The sequence below is a fragment of the Urocitellus parryii genome, chromosome 11, assembly GCF_045843805.1.
Source record: "Urocitellus parryii isolate mUroPar1 chromosome 11, mUroPar1.hap1, whole genome shotgun sequence".
Taxonomy (NCBI): domain Eukaryota; kingdom Metazoa; phylum Chordata; class Mammalia; order Rodentia; family Sciuridae; genus Urocitellus; species Urocitellus parryii.
Window position 1 is genome coordinate 17,115,455 of NC_135541.1, and position 5,638 is coordinate 17,121,092.

Sequence of the window (5,638 nt, forward strand, 5' to 3'; positions counted from 1 at the left end):
TCCGGCACCGCTCCCCGCCTCCAACCCGGAAACGCGCGGCTCTTCCGGCTGGCGGGCGCGCGCCTGGCTTGCGCAGACGCAGACCGCCCTCCGACACGTGGTTGCTGTGCTGGGCTGCAGCTCGCCTCTTCGGGTTGTCCCTTCTCCAGCTTATGACTGACTGGTGGTGTGGGCGACTCTGCGTTTTCTACCTCGGCGTTTCGAATCTTGCCCTAGCAGTTTCTTTCCGACTCTTATCTTTCGCTAGCATGACCGGTAAATGACGCCCTCGGATGATTTTGAAGTCGCCATTTTTGGTTGGTGCTTTTGTCGTGATATCTGGACGGGAATATCACCTGGGACTGCAGTACCCCATGGTATCCTGTTTGGCCGAAACAGGGGAGTTGGCAGCACAAAAGCCCGAGGACTGGAGAAACCGGTTGTGAAGTTGTAGCTAATAACATTTAATAACAATTGAGCGCGTACTGTCCAGAACTGTTAATCCCTTACTTCCGATGTGTCATTTAATCTTTTCAAGGAAACCTGTGAAAAATTTATCCAGGTTAAGTATAGAGCCTCAATTTGAATAGAGAACTCTCACCCCAAACCTGAGCCTGGCCTGTAATCATTTAGTTCTGGTCTTTTGAGTTATTTCATCCAGCAATTGCTTGGTGGCAATTATTGCCTTTTTTTTTTTCTTCTTCTTTTTTGCCCTAGTCTCTAGACGTGTAAGCAAGACCCGGTTTCAGCATTTGCGGTAAATGGAATTTACCGAGGTAAATCCTTGGTAAAATGGAAAACAACTTACAAACAATGTATAAAGGTCTGTGACAGCCCAGAGCTTGAACAGTAGCTGCCAGCAGGAATTGGGAAAAAAATGGGTGCAGCAACTTGCCCTGTCTTTATATCTTCCCATCCTTGACCCCACAATGTTCCCAAACCACCCTCTACCCTGATACTAGAACCAGATTCTCAGATTCAAGGCCTCATCACCATTAGGTGCCAACCTGTTGTCTTGCGTAGCCTTATTTTCCTGCCACTATTCTCTTTGTTCTCTTGGCATGTCAGCTTTTGTTGTCGAACTCCTGTTTGTCTTTTTAATACCCTACCTGAATGTATATGCATCCATTCAACAAATGTTTATTGTCTTATTGGGTGCCAAACCTTTTGCTGGATACATACTAGTGGCTATCCTTGTCCTTGGAGAGTTCACAATCTAGGCCAAATGCACGAAAGTGTAAAAAAGTACCACAATAAGTTAGGCTTATCTATCTTAGTGATGAAGGTACTTGAGTGAAAGCTCTAGGTTAGGAAATAATTTAGTCAAGTCCAAATCTTAATAGGTGACAGGGAGAGACAGTGAGGTTGAATAGGTAAGCAGGAATTCATTTCAGGCCAGACTGTATACTATAGTGGGAATTTGTAATTTTATTATTGTGCAATGGGAAGGCATTGGAGGGTTAAGGAGAGGAGTAAGATGATGGTTTGCATTCATTTTATTATTATTGTTTGTTTATTTTGAGACAAGGTCTTGCTAAATTGCCTAGGGCCTGGCCAAATTGAGGAGGCTGGCTTTGAATCACAATCTTCCTTTCTCAAGCACCCCCCTCTAGAATTACAGGTGTGCACCACCACACCCCAGTGATGATTTGCATTTAAAAAGTAATGTAGCCAGGTGCGGTGGTGTACACCTGTAATACCAGCAATTCAGCAGGCTGAAGCAGGAGGATGGCAAGTTTGTGGCCAGTCTCAGTAACTTAGTGAGGTCCTAAGCAACTTACCAAGACCCTGTCTCAAATAATGAAGAAGGGAGATGTAGTTAGTGGTAAAGCAACCTTTGGTTCAATCCCCAGTACCAAAAAATAAAATAACACTGGTAGATTATAGGAGGAGTCCCCAATAATCGACAGCACCCATCTGTATACTTCCCACCAGTTTCTATACTTCTCCTTCCTATTACAATGTAAGAACTAGTTCTGTGTCGCCTTGCTCTTGTAATTTCTAGTCTAAGGAATAGAAATCTCCATACATTATTAAAATAGATTTAAAAAAAATTTTTAGTTGTAGACAGACATAATACTTTTATTTTATTTACTTATTTTTATGTGGTTCTAAGGATTGAACCCAGTGCCTCACACATGCTAGGCAAGTGCTCTACCACTGAGCTATAGCCCAGCCCCTAAAATAGATTTTAAAAAGTAAAATCTCTAGGGCTGGGGATATACCTAGTTGGTAGAATGCTTGCCTCAGTTGCACAAGGCCTTGGGTTCAATCTCCAGCACCACAAAAAAGAAAAAAAATGTCTAACAGGGCTGGGGATGTGGCTCAAGCGGTAGCTCGCTCGCCTGGCATGCGTGCGGCCTGGGTTCGATCCTCAGCACCACATACCAACAAAGATGTTGTGTCCGCCGAGAACTAAAAAATAAATATTAAAAATTCTCTCTCTCTCTCACTCTCTCTCCTCTCTCACTCTCTCTTTAAAAAAAAAAAATGTCTAACAGTCTATGTTCTTTGATATCTTTTTAAAAAATTTGTACATACAAATACAGCTGTAGAAAATATATTAGGACTGGATTTTGCACTGGGAGTGTTCTTTATTATATTTTGGTACTGGGGAGGATTGCTTTACCACTGAGCTGTATCCCCAACCCTTTTTGTTTTGAGACAGGTTCTTAGTTGCTGAGGCTGACCTCAAACTTGAAATCCTGTCAGCCTTCTGGGTGGCTTGGGCTAGTGAGCCTCTGTGCTCTTTCAACATCATTTTTATATACTTTTAAAAAATTAGCCATTGATCTACTTAAGTCATTCCATGTACAATATTGCTTCATTTTTTGTATTAACGTATCACGTTCTACCTTATTAAAACTTACTGCTTCGAACGGGTGCGCCTGTATTCCCAGTGGCTGGGGAGACTAAGCAGGAGGATCACAAGTTCAAAGCCAACCTCAGCAAAAGCGAGGTGCTAAGCAACTGGGGCTGGGGATGTGGCTCAGTGGTCGAGCGCCTCTGAGTTCAATCCTCGGTACCAAAAAAAGAAAACCAAAACCAAAAAAAAAACTTATTTTGATGTGTAATTCACTCCGGTCGAAGTGCTGCATATAACATTCCATCATATGAGCACACTGTGACATTATGCTTATCACTTGATGTCACCTGGGAGTTTAGAGTGCTCCCAGTTTCCCCCTCTTAAGTCATGTGATGCCTCCTCTGCACTCCCGCAGAAGCAGATCTAGGGTGACCCAAGTTTGCGTGTTTGCTATTTTGATAAGTCGGGATTCGTATGTTCCCATTAGGTAACCATAACCACCGATATTCGTCTCCTCCTACGGGAGACCCTTCGGGTGAGAAGCAAAAAAACCACAGGGAGGAACCCCACTGCGCATTGCTGCTGGGTAGTACCGCTAACCCGCTTGCTCCTGCAGGGGCTCAGGTTCGCTTCTCAAAGGGCGTCCGCCAAAACCTTCCCAGCAAGCACTGCTCATATTTGCATATTAACTCAAGTCCGTGCCTTTCCTTCTAAATAAAAATAGAAAGGACAGTATTGATTCTGTATGTGAACATTTCCCTCCGCCTCAAAAGATTTTGGAACTTCCTCCTTAGTTTCGGGAGTATAGAATCTGAAGTAATTTGCGCTTTTTTTTTTTTTTTTTCACCTTTACCAAAAGATGAATCGAACTACATCGGCTCTCTGGCTTAACAGTGCTCAAGCAAAAAGGGCTTCTGTCGTGAGTGGCACACGTAGGGCAACTCGATTGCTCTTCGTGCGGAATCGACATCAAGAGATTTCGGAAGCATAATTTTTTGGTACTTGGGCAGCTGGTGATCGTTGGTCCCGGCGCCCTTAAGTTTGTCATTCCAACGTGAGATTCTGAGGGGGCGCTTTTGGCTTCTGTTATGTGTCTCAGTAGTCTACAAGGGATTTGCTTTACGGAAGTTCATGTTGTATTTGCCCTCTAATATTCCCTTAAAAGGATGGTAGCTAAGTAAGATGCAGGCAGGTGTGAGGCCTGTTACTGTGCTTCGAAAGTGGTCATAGACGTTTAAACCTGAGAGTTCAAAGTCATCCTCAGCACTTGGCTGGACGATTTCAGCAATTAAAAATAAGTAGTTCGGGCTGGTGATGAGGCTTAAGCTGTATTGCGCTCACCTGGCATGGTGCGGCCTGGGTTAGATTATCAGCACCACATACAAATAAGGATGTTGTGTCCGCCGAAAACTAAAAAAATAAATATATATATATTTGGGTCAGACATATTGGCGAGTCCCGGAGGTGCATAATTTTTGTACAGCTCTGGAGACTCCGGTGAGAGGATTCCAAACTTGAGAGTAGTCTCAACATTTAGGGAAATACTATTTTTAAAAAACAAAACAAGGCGGGCCTGTAATCCCAGCGATTCTGAAGGCTGAAGCTGGAGGATCCTGAGTTCATTCATCTTAGGAAGTTCCCTAACCAATTTATTGAGACCTTGTCAAAAAAGGAGAATATAGGGAGGGGAGGGAAGTGTATATATAGTTCCCTTCCCTCAAGGGAGGGGAGGGGGAAGCGGGAGGGAAAAGAGGAGGGGGAAGCGGGAGGGGGAGACGGGAAGGGGCTTTTCGATGAAGCTTAGTGGTAGAAGTGCTCCCCTGGAAGTAATAAAAGCACAGACACCTTATAACTTGGTACAACTTGGATGAACCTTGAAGACTTGTTTAATGAGACAAGTCAGATGCAGAAGGGCAAGTGTATATAATACCACTTACATGAGGTAAATAGAAAAGTCGAATTCAGAGAGATAATAATGGTTTCTAGGGAAAAGGAGAGAGGAGGTGGAGTGGAAGCTACCTTCAATGGATACACAGAATTTCTTTCTTTTTTTTTTTTAAGAGAGAGTGAGAATTTTTTAATATTTATTTTTTAGTTATTGGCGGACACAACATCTTTGTTGGTATGTGGTGCTGAGGATCGAACCCGGGCCTCACGCATGCCAGGCGAGCGCGCTACCGCTTGAGCCACATCCCCAACCCACACAGAATTTCTGTTTGGGATGATGCAAAAGTTCCGGAGATGGAGATGGATAATTTTTGCACAACAATATGAATGTCCTTAATGCCACTGAATGAAAAAAAAAAAAAAAAAAAATATATATATATATATATATATATATATATATATGTGTGTGTGTGTGTGTGTGTGTATTTCTATTTTTATCCTTTTTGAATTTTATATTTTGAAATGACTAAAAAACAAAAAAAAAAAATGAAAAGGGCTGTGGTGGAATTTGCTCCGGAGTTCCATTTCCAGTACTACTATATACATAGGTTATAAAACAATAATAATTTGCTAATAGGGGCTGGGTTGTATCTTACTGGTAGAGTACTTGCTTAGCATACACGAGGTGCTTTCCTCACATGTGGAAGATCCTGGATTGGATCCTGAGCACTGCAAAATACATAAATAAAAATGGCTAAATGGCTGGGTTCAGTGGTGCATGCCTGTAATCCAAGAGCTCAGAAGGCTGAGAGGAGGATTGCAAGTTCAAAGCCAGCCTCAGCAATTTAGTGCGGTACTAAGAAACTTAGTGAGACTTGTCTCAAAATAAGAAAATAAAAAGGGCTAGAGATGTGGTTCAGTGATTAAGTACCCCTAGGTTCATTCTCTGGTACTGGGGGAAAAAAG

At 42.8% G+C, this 5,638-nt stretch overlaps 1 non-coding gene across 1 annotated transcript; it reads left to right on the forward strand.

The window, feature by feature from the left end:
• Positions 1-3,688: 3,688 nt before the first annotated feature.
• Positions 3,689-3,822, forward strand: LOC113184897 (U11 spliceosomal RNA). Its single transcript, XR_003301069.2, has one exon. It is a non-coding gene; the product is annotated as a U11 spliceosomal RNA (small nuclear RNA).
• The last annotated feature ends 1,816 nt before the right edge of the window (positions 3,823-5,638 follow it).